Source organism: Schistocerca piceifrons, chromosome 7 (assembly GCF_021461385.2).
Source record: "Schistocerca piceifrons isolate TAMUIC-IGC-003096 chromosome 7, iqSchPice1.1, whole genome shotgun sequence".
NCBI classification, from domain to species: domain Eukaryota; kingdom Metazoa; phylum Arthropoda; class Insecta; order Orthoptera; family Acrididae; genus Schistocerca; species Schistocerca piceifrons.
In genome coordinates, this window is record NC_060144.1 from 502,888,231 (window position 1) to 502,904,717 (window position 16,487).

The window sequence follows — 16,487 nt, forward strand, 5'->3', positions numbered from 1 at the left end:
ATTGCTGGTCAGATCTGCTCCACAATCCCCATGCGATCCTTATGTTGTTACCTTTTGCTGCAGAAGAACTTCAACAACGAAGGTTAGACTAGGTTTTAGCGTCCCATCAACGAGTAGGTCGCTTGAAACGGAGCACAATCTCGGATAGACATGTTTGAAGACTGGTTTGATGCAGCTCACCGCTCTAGTGCTTCCCGTGCAAGTCTCTCCATCTCTGCATAAGTATTGCAATACTCATCCGGTTGAGCCTGTTTGCTGGACTCCAGCCCAGATCTCCTTCTACAGTTTTTAAGCGCCCCCTGCCACACCATTCAAAAATGGTTCAAATTGCTCTGAGCACTATGGGACTTAACTTCTGAGGTCATCAGTGCCCTAGATCTTAGAACTACTTAAACCTAACTGACCTAAGGACATCACACATCCATACCCGAGGCAAGATTCGAACCTGCGACCGTAGCGGTCGCGCGTTTCTAGACTGTAGCGCCTAGAACCTCTCGGCCACCCCGGCCGGCACACACCGTTCCCCCATTACCATATTAACTACTCTTCGATGCCTCAGAATCCGTCTTATCGATCTATTCCTATTGTACAATAAAACTTTTAATCCGCCGATTCGATCCAGCACGTCTTCACTAATTTTCCGACCTACTCATCTAATATTCAGTGTTCTTCTGTAGCACCACATTTCAAAAGATTCCACTCTCTACTTTCAGTTGGGGAGAGTGTTGCACCTTGGAACTATTCACACACTTTCACTCTTAGCGAGTCCTGTAATAGAAGTTTAATACAGGGTGTTACAAAAAGGTACGGCCAAACTTTCAGGAAACATTCCTCACACACAAATAAAGAAAAGATGTTATGTGGACATGTGTCCGGAAACCCTTAATTTCCATGTCAGAGCACATTTTAGTTTCGTCAGTATGTACTGTACTTCCTCGATTCATCGCCAGTTGACCCAATTGAAGGAAGGTAAGGTTGACTTAGTGCTTGTGTTGACATGCGACTCATTGCTCTACAGTACTAGCATCAAGCACATCAGTACGTAGCATCAACAGGTTAGTATTCTTCACGAACATGGTTTTGCAGTCAGTGCAATGTTTACAAATGCAGAGTTGGCAGATGCCCATTTGATGTATGTATTAGCACGGGGCAATAGCCGTGGCGCGGTACGTTTGTATCGAGACAGATTTCCAGAACGAAGGTGTCCCGACAGGAAGACGTTCGAAGCAATTGATCAGCGTCTTAGGGAGCACGGAACATTCCAGTCTATGACTCGCGACTGGGGAAGACCTAGAACGACGAGGACACCTGCAATGGACGAGGCAATTCTTCGTGCAGTTGACCATAACCCTAATGTCAGCGTCAGAGAAGTTGCTGCTGTACAAGGTAACGTTGACCACGTTACTGTATGGTGAGTGCTACGGGAGAACCAGTTGTTTCCCTACCATGTACAGCGTGTGCAGGCACTATCAGCAGCTGATTGGCCTCCACGGGTACACTTCTGCGAATGGTTCATCCAACAATGTGTCAATCCTCATTTCAGTGCAAATGTTCTCTTTACGGACGAGGCTTCATTCCAACGTGATCAAATTGTAAATTTTCACAGTCAACATGTGTGGGCTGACGAGAATCCGCACGCAATTGTGCAAACACGTCATCAACACAGATTTTCTGTGAACGTTTGGGCAGGCATTGTTGGTGATGTCTTGATTGGGCCCCATGTTCTTCCACCTACGCTCAATGGAGCACGTTATCATGATTTCATACGGGATGCTCTACCTGTGCTGCTAGAACATGTGCCTTTACAAGTATGACACAACATGTGGTTCATGCACGATGGAGCTCCTGCACATTTCAGTCGAAGTGTTCATACGCTTCTCATCAACAGATTCGGTGACCGATGGATTGGTAGAGGCGGACCAAGTCCATGGCCTCCGCGCTCTCCTGACCTCAACCCTCTTGACTTTCATTTATGGGGGCATTTGAAAGCTCTTGTCTACGCAACCCCGGTACCAAATGTAGAGACTCTTCGTGTTCGTATTGTGGACGGCTGTGATGCAATACGCCATTCTCCAGGGCTGCATCAGCGCATCAGGGATTGCATGCGACGGAGGGTGGATGCATGTATCCTCGCTAACGGAGGACATTTTGAACATTTCCTGTAACAAAGTGTTTCAAGTCACGCTGGTACGTTCTGTTGCTGTGTGTTTCCATTCCATGATAAATGTGATTTGAAGAGAAGTAATAAAATGAGCTCTAACATGGAAAGTAAGCTTTTCCGGACACATGTTCACATAATATACTTTCTTTCTTTGTGTGTGAGGAATGTTTCCTGAAAGTTTGGCCGTACCTTTCTGTAACACCCTGTATACACTGGTGTCCAAACTTACAGCAACAAACCGCTGTTTCCCCGTCCAGTGTCTAATTCACGATATAATCATGCAAACTGTCAACAGATGTCCGTACGACCGTTTCCTGCAGGGTCAACGGAAATTAAGCCAACGATGATATCATTTGAACTATCAAACGGGCTAGTGTTTGCAGCGTAGACTCACATCCACAATCGCTGTGCACACTGTCATAGACGGTGCAGTATGGCACAGAGAAGACTCCTACCAGACTCTGCATGGTGGAGGGAGCAGGACAGTCGTCAACTCATGTGGTCGATGGCTCAATATGAATCGTTCTGTTGTTTCTTGAACGTGGCGACAGTTTATAGAGGCGGAAACAGTATCCCGAAGAAGAGGGCAGGGCCGTCATGCGTGACATCTATCACGGAGGATGATTATTCGGCTCTAAGGGCACGACGGTTCCGCCTTAGTACTGCACGGCAACTGGCATCTGATCTCGCAGCATCCATTGGACGTGTTGTATCGAGGCAAACGGCGTACAAAAGGCTTCCGCAGAGTGGCCTTTATTCTCGGAAACCTGCTGCCTGTGTACCTCTGACGCATCTTCACAGAAGGGAACGTCTAGAGTGTAGTCATCAAGATGCCACCTGGGCAGTCCATCAGTGGTTCAATCTTGTTTTCACAGATGAATCCAGATTTGGTCTGGTGACTGATTCCACACTGATTCGCATCTTGAGGAAACGAAGAACATTGTTTTGGAACCCAAACAGTGAGGAAAGAGACTGATATCGAGGAGGGTCCCTAATAGTGTGCAAATCAGTTAAACTGGAAAAAACGAAGAACATTTTCGTCTAACGTTTTGCATGTTGCAGTTGTTTACGTTCTGTGTTCTTTACATTGTTTCTACGTTACTGTCATCTGTTTATACCGTTTTGAGGCAAAGTAAACGCAACTTTGCAAAATTTCCGTTTCTTGCTTTAATTTTGGACACCAGTGTATTTTCTTATTCCGTTGTGGAATGGTACCATTCACTTTTTGTGCTGCAGTCTGTTTCTGAAATTACAAAAATTGCTCCGCGAAAGCGAGATTTTTCCAAATGTGAGAAACTGTTACAGGGTACAGCTTGGTGATATACTTAGGAACTAATATTATATGTAATTTTGTCATATGATGACATGGTTAAAGACCGTGGCTGTTATTTGAAGCCGTGCGGTTAAAGGCGCTGCAGTCTGGAACCGCAAGACCGCTACGGTCGCAGGTTCGAATCCTGCCTCGGGCATGGATGTTTGTGATGTCCTTAAGTTAGTTAGGTTTAACTAATTCTAAGTTCTAGGGGACTAATGACCTCAGCAGTTGGGTCCCATAGTGCTCAGAGCCATTTGATTTTTTTTTTTTTTTTTTTTTTTATTTGAAGACAAATGTTGGTGTTAGGACAGCAACCAGCCACAAATTTAATTTCTGTTCCTTTATTCAAAGGGTACCGTTACCGGTTTCGAATTTTCAGATGGTTTACACGCTTTCCTTATAACATGTGGTGCGTTATTTTTTTTTTTACAGTTTAATTGTCCTAAAATATAAATAATACTTATTTATATGTAACACCAAAAAAAGAGAGAGAGAGAGGAACAACTTTATAATTAATGTAACAGTATCAATGTCTCTGTACTAGTGCAAGAAGCATTTCAGTTGCATAAGTGAATATATGATCCTTTTCCAAACATAGGACATCTTCAAATGTTACGATATATCATAGCAGCTTTGATAGTAATATGTTTGTAACCTCTTTGTTTGTATCAGTATGTATCAAAACATGTGGTACGTAGTAGAAATCTTTTCAGTGACAAATCTAAAGTGTTCAGTGAGAAAAATTTACGTGTGCAACAATAAGAATGCAGTGCGAATGTATACACATCTGTTGGACGAAAGTTATGAAAACAAATACTCCAAACCGACATTTCACGTAAGTCACATCCAACTAAAATCTGTAACGCAACCATATGTGTTTGGCGTGCTTATAAATATATATTATCTGTGTTTTAGGACAATTAATCTGTAAAAAACGTATCACATGTTACATGAAAAGCGTGTAAACCGTCTGAGGATCAATCATAACGATTCGAAACCGGTAAAGGTACCGTTTGAATAAAGGAACTGAAAGTAAATTTGTGGCTGGTTGCTGTCCCAGCACCAACTAATATTCTATTCCCATTTAAGAGTGCTGCAATCGAGAAAAATCTTGTTAGTACTGCATACCGCATTTAATACCCTATATGTTGTATTATTACTCTACTACACGCCAATAATCAATAACTGAACTCAAATTACGAAGATGTATTACGAAAAATCAGTACCCGTAGCTTTTGCATCATTAATGAAACCTCGGGTTTGCACTTCTACGACTCTGTTCCTCATTTTTCATATACGGTGGGTGCAGTCTCGGATCTACGATACATCCGAACCGGGGCTGAATCTTGATAGTAGCGCCTCCTCTCCTCGAGCGTTTGAGATAAATAATTTAAAAGAAAGACTCGCAGGTATGAGACCATTTTTTGTGACCGGGAGAAGAAGAGCCTTTCAACTGTAACCTAATAACTTTCACTTTTTTGTGATATAAAATTAAATATAGGAAGCATACAACCAGTACAGACAACAAAGATAGTACACATTCTTCAATCCCTAGCTCCCAGCATTTTTTTTCTCTTTAGTCTCGCTACAGCTTTACATGGCGTGTTTCTTTGGTGCGAAAGAATCTATCAGCTCATAAAAGTTCGTCTCGTAAGCAGTTTTATTTTCAATGCCTAGGATCACGAGGCCAGACCGACGTTTCTGACTCATTGTTGAACGCAGATGGCATTTAATTATTTTCAGTTTGCTTTAGCATCGCTCACAGCTTGCAACTGTCGCCGGCAATATGTAGTGTATTCTTAAAGTTATACTCACACTACGAAAAGCTTCATGGAAGTCATGCCTGCAGAGACTTTGTAAGAGGTCGAATGCACTTAACTTTTCGTTACTTTTGGTTACTAGCTTTATGAATAAAGCAGGTTCCAGGCAAAAATCTACTGCACTCAAGTCTTCCGAATATGTTCGTGCTGGACCGGCACCATTTTTCTGCAGTTCCTCAGTCGACATAATTAAAAACGCGAGGCCACAGAGGAAGGCGAAATTTTCATGTAAACTCTTTGCACTTACTAGCCTTGTTTCAATTTGTGTTAATATTTTGTCAAATGCTACTTTTATATAATTGGAAAATAGCTCAGTCGGGCCTCGTGTTCTTGATTCGACCCGCAGATTTCTACATGTTGGCTTTGCTTCCTGGAAGTTCGTTTTGTTTTAAGGAATGGATCGATTTCCAACTTTCCTTATACAGCTTCTTTGATCCAAAGTTCTATTGGTTTCTCTCAGTTCTTGCAAGACCTTAACAAGACTGTGGATTAACGCAACAGAATGCGAAATGATAATCTCCTCTTTCAGTATTTAGACGTTCAGTCTATTAATCTCACGAAGAAAACCAGCCCAAATCGTTAAGTTGAGGATAAACTTAGAATCCATAACCGCATGTAGTAGACGACCAGCTTCATGCTTATATTCTGCGGCAACAGAGGATTTTTCAGCTTCTTCCAGAGCTTTGACAACTTCCCATAAATTCCTTAATAGAGCTGTGTGCCTAGATGACGATCTTATTATACGTATGATATATGCCTTTTACATTAATATCAAACACGCTCTTTTTATTTTAGTCTAGTTGGTAGTGTAGCGTTCTGCAAAAACTTTGTCAAAATTTCATTTTCTTTGATACATTTCAAGTAATTTGGAGGTCTATTTGACTGTACTATCACGCCGATAAGATAACATAATACGTAATCTTTCTTCCCTGTTATTCCTGTTATTCATTTCTTTGCACTATGGTAATTTAAATCAAGGGATTTCGCTAATAATTATAATAACGCTGATTATATGAATACCCAGTCAACCACATAAACAAATGGTCGCTTGACGTTCAACTGTTTGGGTTTATTCGACTAAGATCATTCAGCCCTGTCTGCTTTTATTTGCAGGAAAGATTTTTTTCTAGATGCGACCGGCATATCCCAGACAAAGACATCACGTACACTATGCGTGAATTCAAAAATAAACATACGATACATTCAGAAATCAACTTAGGATGTGTTCAGAAACCATATGTGTTCAAAAGTCAACTGCGTTGCGTTTCGGAATCGAATGAATAATCGAACAGCATGTGCTGCATGGGGTTGGGTTGGGTTGTTTGGGGAAGGAGACCAGACAGCGAGGTCATCGGTCTCATCGGATTAGGGAAGGAAGTCGGCCGTGCACTTTGAAAGGAAACATCCCGGCATTTGCCTGAAGCTATTTAGGGAAATCACGGAAAACCTAAATCAGGATGGCCGTGTGCTGAATGCTAAGTGCTTTGTTGTTTTTCTTAAAACATAGCTACCAAGGGCAGAAACCTCGGCTGGCTCCCTCCTAGATTCGTGGTTCGGTGGGTTTGATAGTTTTCTTCAGGTAACGCACAAGACCAAGACCTTACGCTCTTACGCGCACGCATCCACAGCTATGCTGCTACCTGCTTAAATGCTCTTTGACTCTCTATATACAGGCCAAAAATGTTATTCGACACCTTCAATTCATAAAGACGAAAACTGCTATTATTTCGATTTATTCGCCATGTGGAAACCTTACCCTAACAATTTTGCTTTGGTTAAAACTGAAATGATACTGACTGAATCACAGGTCGGGATGTGGGCCGGAATATTTTTTTATAGAATAGGAAAATTCAAGTATGCACACTGATGCGGGATAACACAATTTGTATGTGTGCATTTAATTCATGAAACACCTCTAGATTACGAAACCAAGCCCTCACGATTGTCTTACAATAATTTTCTCTCACACCGCTTCTTACTCTCAGCAGCTATTTCCACTACTGCTCTGTACTTCCGTCGCTCAATGGCTACAATTCTATACATTCCACCACTCCACTACGTAAAATTCTGTACATTATTTTTTACTGTATATTAGTTGCAACACAAACATTATTTCTCAATGAAAGTCTCATGTACACGTTTATGACACTTCAGTCATTTCATCGTGCACAAGGGCTGCCAGCTGTTTTAAATAAAAATATCAACACGTGACTATAGCAGCATGCAGCTACTTGTGATCTTCAGAATACACGAAATTGTTTCGTTAGTTATATTCTACTAACTCAATGCTATTCAAGTTATTTTGCGTAGTAATTATTGACTGGTCAGTTTATTTATTACAACAATGAATACTTCACAATTAATTGGTTTAGTCCATAGCAAGAAGCCACGTGTACGAAGCACCTTTTGAAAACCAGAACATATACTGTTATTTGAATAAATCTCGTTTTAAAATATTTAAAAAATCATCGAAGAGCATTAGAGTATAATTTTTTTCTTTTTTCAAAAAAATTCAGGTGACAAAGGGTAGAACAAATATGTAGTTAATTCCAACTTTTAACATCAACCAGTTTTTCTTTTTTACTATTAAGAACAGTCTTGATCACGATTTATTTATCAAGGTGACCGGTTTCGACCACTACTGTGGTCATCTTCAGACCTACAAGTTGTATACAAAACTCTAATTAGAGGGCTACATACGTTAAAGAAAATACATGAAGTTATAAAGCTATGAAACGTTGAATTACCATTGAGTAGGAACCTCTTTCTGTTGGAGAAACACTACTGGAGAAACCAGTGCACGTCTTACTATATATAATGGAGGCTCCACCCACTTCTGACTGCATGATGTCATTACTAATCAATGAGTTATAAGTCGAATTACAATTTAAAATTTCTTAGTTAAAAGAACATTACCAAGAATTAGAAATAAATACACACTAAACTTAGCTTATTAAACAGCTAATGTCAATTAAGAAGCGTTAAAAATATTGAAATATGTAGGAAAATGAACTTCGGTTTGGCAGTACATGGGTTGCCCTCTCAAGGCCTGTCAGTGAACCATTTGGAACCACTGGTTGCCATGGTGAAGTTGGACGCCGTTGCAAAGATGAGGCAGCAGTCTTTTTTCGCTGAAGTTGTTATAAAGTCGATAGTCAAACTAGTGGTTGCCATGGTGAGGACAAATGCCAGTGCAAAGATGTAGCAGCAGGCTTCTTTCCAACGAAGTTGTTGCAAAGTGGAATGGCGAAGACTGTCGCACAGACGATGTATTATTGAGCAGCAACATGTCTTTATTGAAATGATTTTTAAAGAGTAAGCTACAATAATCTGTAGCTGACATGTATACAACATGCTGCACAAATACGATACGAAGTAATTGTCCGTATATATAAAATATTGTCTATGAAGTACTGCACGTACCAAATCAACATTTGGTCAACATCTTGATGGATACAATCATTCTGAGGGTTGCATTTCTAGCAATTTGAAAATATTACATACTGTGCCAAAAGGACCACTGCTAAATACCTTAGAAGAAATTGAAATCTTTTCACTTCACAAAAGTAATCCATTATCTGTTTTAAACGGACAACTTCAGTTCAAAGACAAACATTTCTTTGAGCTTTTTGATGATCTGCTTTAGAATGGTTACTCTTCTGTCCTTTGTTTTAAAAGGTTTTTTAAAATTTTTTAAAATTATTAAGACTTTTAGCAAATATTTTATCATTACATTGTAATTGTATTTTACCAAACATTATTTTATGACTGACTATCTGTTTTAGAATTTTTGCTTATATGCTTTTAGACTGCATATCTCTAATTCACATCTTCTATTTTTGACACTATTGCTCATAATTTTACAATTTTAAATTCTTTCATTTTTATTTGCTTATAAGACTGGCATATAACTTGAGGAATAGCAATGCCTTTAAAAAATTGGCACATGTAATCTACATATCAACTTCATAGATAATATTTTATATATACGGACAACTACTTCGTATCGTATTTGTGCAGCATGTTGTATACATGTCAGCTACAGATTATTGTAGCTTACTCTTTAAAAATCGTTTCAATAAAGACATGTTGCTGCTCAATAATACATCATCTGACGCGACAGTCTTCGCCATTCCACTTCGCAACAACTTCGTTGGAAAGAAGCCTGCTGCCACATCCTTGCACTGGCGTTTGTCCTCACCATGGCAACCACTAGTTCGACTATCGACTTTATGACAACTTCAGCGAAAAAAAAACTGCTGCTTCATCTTTGCAACGGCGTCCAACTTCAACATGGCAACCAGTGGTTCCAAATGGTTCACTGACAGGCCTTGAGAGGGCAACCCATGTACTGCCAAACCGAAGTTCATTTTCCTACATATTTCAATATTTTTAACGCTTCTTAATTGACATTAGCTGTTTAATAAGCTAAGTTTAGTGTGTATTTATTTCTAATTCTTGGTAATGTTCTTTTAACTAAGAAATTTTAAACTGTAATTCGACTTATAACTCATTGATTAGTAATGACATCATGCAGTCAGAAGTGGGTGGAGCCTCCATTATATATAGTAAGACGTGCACTGGTTTCTCCAGTAGTGTTTCTCCAACAGAAAGAGGTTCCTACTCAATGGTAATTCAACGTTTCATAGCTTTTTAACTTCATGTACTTTCTTTAATGTATGTAGCCCTCTAATTAGAGTTTTGTATACAACTTGTAGGTCTGAAGATGACCACAGTAGTGGTCGAAACCGGTCACCTTGATAAATAAATCGTGATCAAGACTGTTCTTAATAGTAAATATTTATATGACATTGATCACTGCTGTTCCCGTAATGCATTCAAAAGTTTTTCTTTTATCAGTATTTAGTAACGCAGATACCAATTGTATCCCATGTTGTAACAGCACGTATAATTCCATGTTTAATCCGTTATGCTTATGATGACTAGTTGCGTTTGCGTCTGTTCGCTTAACCTCACTGCACCAACTCGACTCCCAGCGGTATCGTAATTTTCTCATTCGCAACAAGGCGTAAATTTAGATTTCGACTGTTTCTATTAAATATTTGCCGCTATAACATGTTACTACAATGACAAAACACGTTACTGATAACAATATTGACCACTGATAACTATGTATAAGCCTGTACTGAAATTACCGTTAACAGGGAGCGTGTACTTAATTTAAAGCGTTGGGTAGACATGGGGCTTGGTTTTTTACGTAAAACTCACATATACGCTACATTTCACTGCATTTCCTGCCTGCAGTATCGTTTTGATACTTAGTTATATCAGCAAACAAGCAGTGATTAAATTCAGCATGAGAGCAGCAGCTAATTTACGTTTATTTTATTCCTCTGCAGTAAGCACTAGAAAGGAAAATATAACGGTCGTCTGTGGTGCGGTGACAAATTCTATATATTGCTCTGAATCATATTGAATCACTTTTACCCAAACTTTTATTGAATTATTGCAAAGATACTTGAAAAAACCAAGGTGGATTTACTACAGAGTTTTCTAGCTACATGCTTCGTAAACTGATCTGACGTCTCTATTCAAAATGACTTACATTAAACTTACAACTGAGAACAGAGACTTTAAGAGTGAGAAGGAAAAGGCGACCAATTCCATTTCAATACTTTCGTTAGTGCCAGTTAATAAATCTATACATATTGTCATTGTCGTTGCACATAAATAAGTTTCTCTAATCGTAGATTATTAACTAATCATTTCTTTTCAAAATGAGGAAGGAAACAGGATCATGAATGTCTGTAGGTAATACTGATACACAGAACCACTGAAAGAAGAATTATAACACAGGCACTAAGATGACTGTTACTCCCTATACACTGTTAACTACGAGAGTACAAAAAAGTTCTTGCCTTCTATCAGTTGACCAGTTATTTGCGATGAGGAGTATGTTACACAATTTCTTCACGCCTCTCGTAATGTGGATAAATATTGCACACCATGATGCCACCCAGAACAATTATGGAGCAATTATTACGCCGCAGTGTATGTCAGGAAATACTTGCATCTGTGACAAATACTTTTTAAAGACTATTCGTAACTGTGCAAACTCATGCCACATTTTTCCGCACTTTGATGAACATCTTCACTGTGCACTTGAGAGCACCACCTGCGGGCTTCACTGCCCTCAAACTCGTCTCATTCTGTCCACACCACCCTCGTCGCTAAGCGCGTGAATAGGCATATATGTGGGTAGATGATGGAAATTGATTATTAATAACTGCTTGAATAATTGAAAAAATTGATTGGAAAGAATAGCTGGAAGAAATCTGAAGGTTTGTTATGTATCTTATAACACTAGCTTCATTATACGTCACTCTTCCCTAACAATCGAACCTTTAGTCCTGTCACGGAAAAAGCCACGTATAACACTGACCTGCCTTGACATAAGGTAGTGTTTCCCTCTGAGAGGATTTAGAATTTTGATCGCGTGTGTGTCTATTGGATAAAGGTACCGGACTGTAATTCTGAATATAGTGCAATTGGAAAATGCATATACGAATGAAAAAATGAACGATCGCCAGCCCAATTAGGCACATTAACTTGGAAATATAAGTTTAAGAAAACTGAATAATGGTTGATGAAATTAATTTCATTAGTATTTCCTTTTAATAGCACACAGGATACAAACGGACACAGGACACTGAGCTCTGGGTAGCAGCAGTTACCAATTATGTGCAAACTAGTAATCGTAGAAAGCAAAACTGTCCCATACTTATACTAATAACAGTTACACTCAAGATTATTACCTGAACCAGTACAGAGATGTTACTGCAAGAACTGCAGAACTAAAATTGGATAGGAGGCGCTTCTAACTTAACTGACATGTAACAGCCACTAATAAACACAATTAATATCATAATTACACTGCTTATACTCCCATTTATAGAAATATATCAGATTTCTTCAGTAGCAACACTACTCCATTTATCTTTCTAATATGCGAAGAATATGGCTGGGATCAAAAAGCTAGTATATTGTCCTTACTCAAGTCCTATGATTATTTCAGTAGCAAAGACTAATTCAACCAAAGTTAATCCTTAGCTTCACTTGGAATAGTTTATATTTTACCCTTTAAGGCAAATTGTTCAACATTGAACTCAATTAACTCCAAAAAAGATCATTCATGATAGTAATTAAGACTACATTATATTCAAACAAGTTTAACTTATTTGCCTTTTTCATAATACCTGTGAAGCAGGTATTTCAGACAGTAACATTTAGACAATCTGTCACTGTATTTTTGCAAAATTATACTCTGCACTAAACTGAGAATACCTTAGCAAAATTCTAACTATCTTCATTTTTGTAGTTTTAACGTCAACTTTTGCTAATTCTTGCACATTTGACAAACATAAATAAATCACTAGTTCATTTGAAACAGGATACTCGGTTTTATGAACACTTAGGGGAGGACCCTGCATAGGTTCATGATCAGGAAAGAAGATATGGTTCCAAACACAGATTTATAGCATTTCGATTATTATTAAATCACTCGCAAAAATTAACTGGTCCATGCTCTGATGCATATCTGTATGCATGAAGTTGGTGAAGCAGTGGCGAAGTTGTCGCTGCAAGTGACATGCCGGCTAACTGTACTCATGGCTCTTGGTGTTTGAATGCTCTATACAGTCTCTTCTTGGCGTCAGATTTTTAACGTGTTAGAGCCATTCCTTATTGCCGAGAGTACCAAGCAACAGCCAAATCCACGTCCGAGGCAAAATTCCTTGCTAAGCGGCTTCCAGTTGCCTCCCTTGGCACCGTCTATGGGTAATGTGCAACGGCTAGCCACTGACTGCCTATTATTCCCACCAAGGAGCTGCCCAGTTCGACTGCCAAAACCACCTTTCACATCGTGCCATGCCACATCCATTGTGAAGGCACTTCACTACACCTTTGACATTTGACAATACAAGTGCCCTAAGTATGAACTAGCTTCCAATACATATTTTTTATCTTATAAACTTACACGTATTATAAAATTTCATTATTTCAAACAAGCATTTATCTTTTTCCTTATACACATTACAAAATTTAAATTTCCTGTCACAAATCAATGACCTTAACTATCAAATACTAAACACTTTATAATTACAGATACAAAGTTACATATTATAAGCCTACTTCTTATCGATATAAGTGTTACGATCTGTACAGAATCCTGGGTGAGCTTTAACTGATACTAACATTAATAGACCTTCAATATCAGTACATTCAAGATCAATAGTCATAATTTGCATTACGTACTGCTTCCCATTAATTCTGTTGTGTGTAGTCTTGATTGTGACAACGTCGATGCAGGATCGCTCCTCTGATGTACGCGCAAATTACTGTTGTCTGCCCCGAACCTCTTGATGCAGGATCTCGGCAGCGAGCGAAATGATGAACATATAGGGATGGACGTCTTCATTGTATGAATAAATTTTGCTTTCCCAGTAACTTTTCATAACACTTTTAATGTGTGGTTGAAATAGACATTTTTTTAAACAATGCTGGTATGACAGATGTAAACATATGTGTGCACGCTACCACCTATGGAACGAGTGAAGATACAGGAATTAATAACTTGAAGAGCGTATTTCTTATTTTGTTCCATACAGATGTATCATAACATTATCCTTGCCACAAAACAACTCGTTAAACTATCTTTGTCGGTGTTTGCAACCAATTTGGTTTACATAGAGCTAACACATAAGAGAAGAAAAGAACGAAAAAATAGTATGATTCAACACGATTGCCCCCTACTGTGCACTGACGTCATATGGAGGTGCACACTGTATGAGTTTATTTCCCTTTTTGAGGGTTGATAATCCTGGCCAGTATGGACATAGCCTTCATTTTGGGCCATTGGAGTTATCCTGAATGGTTATCAATTCATATGGACATGTCAGCTTCTTTGAACACATACATCTAAAAGTTTTCTTTCCTAACAAAGTGCTTGCTGTAAATGCATAGTCCCATTTTTGTCTGTCAACATCTGCACACTCTTTAGCTTGCGAAGCATGCGCACGCAGCTCAATGTCCGTTATCATCCTAGTTAATGCTCACATGTTTAATACGAGACCAGTGTGTCCATGTCACGCGTGTACAGTAGCTTTCACTACACAAATTCGAGTAGCTCGTGTTCAGCGGCGTGATCCTTTGTGAAATCTTCGGTGCGGTGACAACTGGTTTCCATATAAGTGGCACGAGGAATTTATTTCACCTCGTTGCTCTCTCTTATTCAGTGGGGAGACCATTCGTACATCAGACATTCGTCGACGAGGTAAGTTCCTTGCTGCTTTTACGCCGTTATCAAGCACAGAAAATTCATGCCACACGAAGTATTGCCACTTTTAGTTTATCACGCGCACACCCACGTATTGTTTTATCACACGTACACCTAACACTTTTTTGCGCTTGTTTCTGAGTGTCTTTCATACAGTAGCATTATGTAAAGTTTCTATAGTATCCTTTCCACAAACTGTACACATAACACAATAAAATACAAATGCAATTAGAAAATACACTTATCCTATTCATTTGCTGACATGCCGTTATCGTTGCTTATACACTTTATAGTCTGTAACATTTTCTCTCCCCTTTTTATATATAGGGTCATTGCTTGTCACTTTTTTCATTTTCGTTACATTATTCGATTCCAATTATATGAGTACACATTTTACTCTCGTTTGGTTATACATTCCTCATATAACATTCATAAAATAATAGATTCCGTTTTCATTTGTGGCATAAATTGATGTAAATTTCATTTCAATTCATAGTGATTTGTTGTGGGAGCATATTTGTCAGCTCAGAAGAATCAAAGAAGTAAACAACAGTAACTACAATAGATACTACGCACAGCTCAGATAGCTACGCATCGCCTCGCCTCTCTAGCATTCTCGGGGAAGGTTCTATACACTACAGGGTTGACGAAATTCCATGGAAAGGCAATTATGTGCTCATTTACTTCTCGTTAATAAACTTAACTCTTATCCCGAGAGCAAAATAGTTTGTTGTTTCTACGTACAACTCAAATCTGATTATACCAATCATATCAAATATTTATTCAGTGTTTAAAAGTGCAGTTCAGTACTTACTTATCGTGTTCATTGTATAAAGGATAACCATTTCATGTGCTGAGATTTACAGAGTTGTATCATCAATACAATATGTTATGCATAATGAACATAAAACAATGTTTACATAAGTAACAACAGCGCATAAAAATTTCAGTGTAATTTAGGTGATTGACGCTTTCATGGGTAGTCGACGCTCTCAATAGTTAGGTTTCGACCCCTTGATTATTTGGTAGTACTCAGCCTTAGTTCAGCATCGTGATATGTGACGTGCTGCAACTTTTTTCTTCTTCACACACTTTGACATTATTACATTCAAACGTATCATAAACTTACAACTATATTTACTTGCTGTGCCGTTCTTTCTTATGTTTATATGGTACCTAACACTACATAACCATTGATCTTCCTTCACTTTAGGGCGATTCGATGTATCGTTCCCTGGAAAAAAAGCTTAATACTAACTTAAAGTTAAATCTTCATAGATAAGTGTATAGTGGGTCGATGGTTACTAATAACTTTTTCACATACTCAACCATGTATTCACTCACTTCCGTGTGCAGTCATACTATCTAAAAACTTATTTTATGTCATATGTGCGTCTCTGCATACCTTATAAATCTGAAAGCTAAAGTGTATTATAGGTGTGGTGCGACTTCTTATTCATTTTACTACTTATATTGTACTCGTTTGTTCACTGCAGCAAGACTTTTCTCGTCCATCAAGTATAATTTGTGTGTGCCCGTTCAGTACTTATATTTGTAAATACTGTACATATATAGATATAATGTATATAGTAGCGTAGATTAAGCAAACACCTAGTATTCTACACATATATATACCTTAGCTTATCTTTGTGTGTGTATATTGTGCAGATTGTCGTAATTGTAGTATAGACTCCCCCTTAATTTTCAACGTCCCTTTTTATTCAACAGGCTTTGAAAATGTTAGGCTCTAATTCATCAGATTTGATAGTTTTAGGCGCTCCAACACTTCCAGCTGTGCACGCACGTGCTGCAACGTTGCCTATGCTACCGGTGGTACCGGTATCACTCGACCTGGTAGGAAGATTACGGTCGCTTATCATGTCCTACAGCTCCTGC